The sequence below is a fragment of the Blennius ocellaris genome (assembly GCF_963422515.1).
Source record: "Blennius ocellaris genome assembly, chromosome: 9".
Classification (NCBI taxonomy): domain Eukaryota; kingdom Metazoa; phylum Chordata; class Actinopteri; order Blenniiformes; family Blenniidae; genus Blennius; species Blennius ocellaris.
This window is the reverse complement of record NC_137658.1, coordinates 22,579,601-22,585,126: the sequence shown is the minus strand read 5'-3', so window position 1 is coordinate 22,585,126 and position 5,526 is coordinate 22,579,601.

Sequence of the window (5,526 nt, the reverse complement as noted above, 5' to 3'; positions counted from 1 at the left end):
CACACTACACAAGTACCCTTGCTCACCGATAGCACCCCAAACAAATACAATCAATTCAATTTGATTTGATTTGATTCAATCACATTTTTATATATATTATATTTGAATTAATAAGATTAGGCTTTTTTCTTTTCCATTCTTCTAAATATTATCACATTTAAAATGATAAATACTCAAAATGCTAGGAGTGTACAAATAACTCCGCATACAATCAAAGTTGGACTTACATTTAAGTTTTCTGGATTATTAAGTTATTGAAGAGATGTGACGTTACAATGTGTTGACTGCCCCCTGGTGACCAGACGAAGAATAAACACACACTTCCTGTCAGGTTTCTGCCTCATTTATATTTGCACTCTACTAAGTTTGTAGGCGGAGGGGGATTCCAGACAGGAGGTTCAACAATCTCTGAGTTTCTCCCTGAACTCGACTCACTCTGAGATGGTAAATTCAGAGTTTCCGGTTCCAGAACAGTTGATCTGAATTAGTTCAATCAACTCTGAGTATGTGAACCTAGAGTTAAGCGCGTGCACCACCACAGTAAAAAGCTTCATGGCTGGAGCCCCGAGATCATGAGTCACTATGGCAACAGACCGAAAATGTTATTTCCCCATAAATACCAGCGGAGGAGAAAGATGGCACGGGAGGAAGTTGCTGCAAGAATCAGCGCATAAATTTCAACGCAGCTAAAAATTTAATTTGAAACCATAATTCAGAATGAAAAGGCATGTATGCATTTTAGCTGATTGCACCTCACTTTGATTTGAATTTTTGTATTTAAATTGATGTAGGCTATTAAATAATAATAATAAAAAAAAATTAATTCAGCAGCAACTTCAAGTAGTGATTTAAACCCTTAACAAAATGTTTTCACCAGTCCTCTCTCTTAATATCCTACTGAGTAGATTCACGCAACGTTTGCACATTTTTATTATACTGGAGTCATTTAAAATGTGACGATGTGTACATCAACAGTCAATAAAATACAAAAATTACTACACCCACAAACAAACACATATTTCATTATTTATATTACCACCCCCCCCCACCAAAATAAATAAATAAAATGGATAAATAAGATAAAAACTGTTGATTCAGTGCAAGAGTGACTTTTCTAAGAGCTCTACACACTGTTGCTTTACCAATATTATAAATAAAACAGCTATTTCACAAAAAGATAAAATGTGCTCTGATGTGAGTGCAAATCGTGAAGGAATTTCTCCCACGAAAGACTCTCATGACGTGAGTCATCTCAAATTATTTCTGGGCGCTTTGGTTTGGAGGAGACAAGTAGAAACTCAGGGTTTCCTCAACTAAACCTGCTAGCGCGGAGTTCACGTTCACGCGGTCTGTTACTGTGGTGACTTACTGAAGCCCCGTTTCCACTGCACAACAAGTACAGGGAAGGAACGGAGCCTTATGGAGCTTTATGGAGTGGTACGGAGCGGTACGGCAAAGGGTGACCGGAGCCAAATCTGGTGCCTGTTTCCTCAGCAGAAAGTAGGTTAAAAAGTAGGCGGGGCTTAGAGCTCCACAGATATGTGATGTTACAGGCATCTCAGCCTGGGCGGCAGATCTGGATCTTATGGATCCTTTGTTGTTGTTGTTGTTTACATACTCCATTTTGCACTAGCTGTTTAGTGAAAAAAAAATGTGTGTGTTTTATCATGCTTAAGTCCTAAACTTGATCTTTTCAGTGGATTTTTCTTTTAATGACATGATGGTTGGTCGGAGTTCATGCCTTTCAATTGGTCCAGACAGTTTCGGTGGCAGGATCTTCAGGCTGTGGCTTCACGGTTTGTTCATGTGCCTCCAAATGACATTCCCTACATTCAAATGAGGATCTTCACTTGAACATTTATCCATTATTGTTCAAAAGTGGGACACCTCACCAACTTTTATACCATTGATTTGATGCAGATGCAAAACTGATTCCATGTCAATGTCAAGGAAAAATGATAAATATGTCTTTTAGAGAGCAGAACGAGTGCTGACTCTGTAGTCTACCCAGTAATTGTATGCAATTCCACATCGACTCAAAACTGTTTTACTTATATTAAGTAGCTCGAGGAGCATGGCTGTTATTTTACGAGCTTCATTATGTTGTAAATCTCCACCCAGCCACTGTTGCTGGGAACATCCGAACATGAAGCGCCTCACCTCAGACATGCAGCAGGAATCGTAAAAAAAATCTCCAGTGCATGCCGGCTTCTACTACAGCATGAGCAGACTGTGCAGAGTCTCCTGGTGATTTATCGACGGAGTAAAAAGACAGTGTGGAGAGGAAGAGAGGCTGCTATCAGTCTCATCGCCACACAGTCCCAGTGCTTAATGACTTCAGAGAGAGAGAGATAGAGGATGGAGAGAAGGAGATGGTCAGATCAAATAAAAATGGGGCATTGTGATGGATAAGATCAGACTCTGTGACCACAGCCTCTTGCCAAATATAGAACCTGTCACAACGTCCTTGTCTCTTTACTTCAGCTCTCTATTTACTCTAAACTCTTCTTGTTTTTGTTCATTGGTTTTACCTTCACAATTTTCATCCAGGACAAGAAAACAGCATTTGTAGCGTCTGCATGAAGTTAAGGTGGCCACGTAGTCTGGAAGTCAAGCAACGCAGAGGCAGAAACAAGGAAATGAATGAATCACTTTTTTGTGTGAATAACTTCACTGCTATTCGGGGTGAAAATGAGTCGTGGATTAAAGTCTAATGTGATATTTTCAGTTTTGCAGAGCTTTTCAAAGTGTCACAGGGCGAGCGTGTGTGTGTTCATAAAATGTTGTTTGCTGCATGACACTTCAAAGTTTCCATGAATTTCTTCCACTGAGTAAATACTTTGTTGTGCTTAACAGAAAAAGTCACCCATTTATTTTACAGCTGGTCTGAGTTCACAGCTGAATGCATGAAAACATCACATCTATTCAGACTGAAACTGTATGTGTGCGTGTGTGTGTGTGTGTGTGTGTGTGTGTGTGTGTGTGCGTGCGTGCGTGCGTGCGTGCGTGCGTGCGTGCGTGCGTGCGTGCGTGCGTGTGTGTGTGTGTGTGTGTGTGTTCTGTTCTGATGTTCAGAATCAGAGGAACCACCCTGGAGATCAAACCAGGATCACTGTAATCACACTTCACATGGAAGCTCCTGGAGATACAGATGGTGGCGTAACTGTCACCATGCAGTGAACTCTGACCTCCACCCTCCTCTCATGCGTAGGATGATGTCATGTCTCAGTGGTCCCAGGGGACCACAGCCAATCAGCCAAAGTGCACCCCCCCCCCCCCCCCCCCCCCCCGAACCTCTTAGCTCGCCGACCCTCCCTCAGGCTCCTCACCCACCACATTGCCATTATCTGCCTGCTGCCGACACCCTCGCTCTGTGTGTGTGTGTGTGTGTGTGTGTGTGTGTGTGTGTGTGTGTGTGGAGAGAGGCGAGAGGTGGAACGCAAATCATTACGCTCATATTCAAGTCAATCAGCGTTTCTATGTACTAGTGTCAGTGAGTGATCGTCCATCAGTCATAGTCTAAGGCCATAGGTTACATAGCTTATCCACATACGGCTATAAAACTCACACACACACACACACACACACACACACACACACACACACACACACACACACACACACACACACACACACACACACACACACACACACACACACACACACACACTGTCCTTTTCATGCCGGGTCACTACTGGGTGCTGTTTGTTTTTGTAATAAAACCACACACACGTGCAGAGAACAATAACAATAACTGTGGGAGAACACAGACATTCGTATGGACAGATGGATTTTTTTGGCGGTGACTGTCAACTATAAAACCACCATGTCCCAGGAGAACATGGACTGGGGGTCAGGACACTGGAGGAAACCTTGTTCTTATTGTCAGTCTACTGAGCATGTGCAGAACAATTAGTTACTATGACCGTACTGCGCATGCACAATAGTAGCTTTTAAGAAAAGTTACTGTTTCACGTGTTTCCACAGAGAAACTGAGAAGAAGTGGGAGCATTTTCAAACAGTTGCGTTTTCAGTGACTCTGAACACAGTTTTCAAAGCGTTGTCATGTGAACGGAGCCTCAGACTGAGTCACTATATGTGAGGACAAGAGCCATGACATCATGTGATCAAGGAATGAAACGTACATTTGTCTGCGACTGCATACAACAGTACCTCTAAAAATAAAAAACAATGATCTGTTGCTTCATCTACAACCTGTAAAACAGAGATATTGGGACAAAGAAGAAGTGCTTTGATTTTGGGGGAATCTGGATTATATTCTCACCAGTTCTGATGTGTTCTGCACTGTCTTCTTAATATTTCCTCCTGTGCTCTCACTATTAGTGCACCAGAAATCACCAATGAACTGAGGAGACGTTCAGAGTGTTGCTGGAAACACATTGTGTATTTTTGTAAAGGTGGTGAAAGTATCAGGAGATGTTGTGCCAGAAGTGTTTCTATATTATTCTCCGGTGAGAACGAGTCAATTTGGAACTGTCAGTACTTGTTTATCTGTGAAACTTCTATTTTTTAATTTTTTAATTTTATTTAATGTTGTTCCACTTGTTTTAAAAAACTAAGCTGAACCAGAATAATTGACTTGTGGTTGATTCTTGAAGAAAACAAATGGATTCTAAGTTTAACAACTGTAGTCCCAGAAATGTACCTGATGGAATAACACATTTTTGAATGATGGACAAATTCTCTTCTTTAAAACTGATTTCCCCGATGGAGTGAATTTCCGTGTAGTGACTGGATACAGCTGGTTCATTTCCTGTGATGTGATTAAATACAGAGACCTCCATACCATTCTGGAAGTTGTTTAAAAAAAAAAATCTTAACACGTGACAAAGAGAAATCATTAAACTGTATCATCCGGTGACACTTCATACTCAGACTAAAGTTCTATTGCCTGTATTTGTGGAGATACACAGCTCTGCACTCCGGTGTGGACTGTCTAAAAATACACGTCGCTATCGGCGCGCACACAGCTCGCTGCTAACGCTGCAGCGTTAGCATGAGGCGCCCTATCTCTGGTCTCGGCGGCTGGATTTACAGGAGTCCTTTTGTCTGGGCAAAGCCGGCATGAAGTAAGTCTTGATTCCTGAGTGTTTTGTGAGAGTGACTGGTGACACAATGGCGAGGAAACCAACCGCAAACTGAAGTTAGCGTCCAACGTGCCAGAATGGAAAACTTAAGCGATAACGCAAGCAGCATCTCCCCCTCCTGTCCTCGTTGGATCCGCGCGTTGTACGTTTTCATCCTTCTCTCTTTCACACTCACACAGACGTGCCCATCCATTCTGTGTCCCCCCCATTCATGGCCCTTCATTCAACATTGCTGCCATTAGTCCAGTGAGATTCAGTCAAATCCATGTTTTTTTTTTTTTTTTTTACACAACTTGGTGAGTGCTGTCTCAACATGCTATTGCACTGTGGTGTGAATGTTTGTGTGATGGCTTCAGCACTGCAGAGGGCGGCCATGTTCTCTCATGTTCGTAAGCTTCAGCTCTGCTCCAGGCCTCAG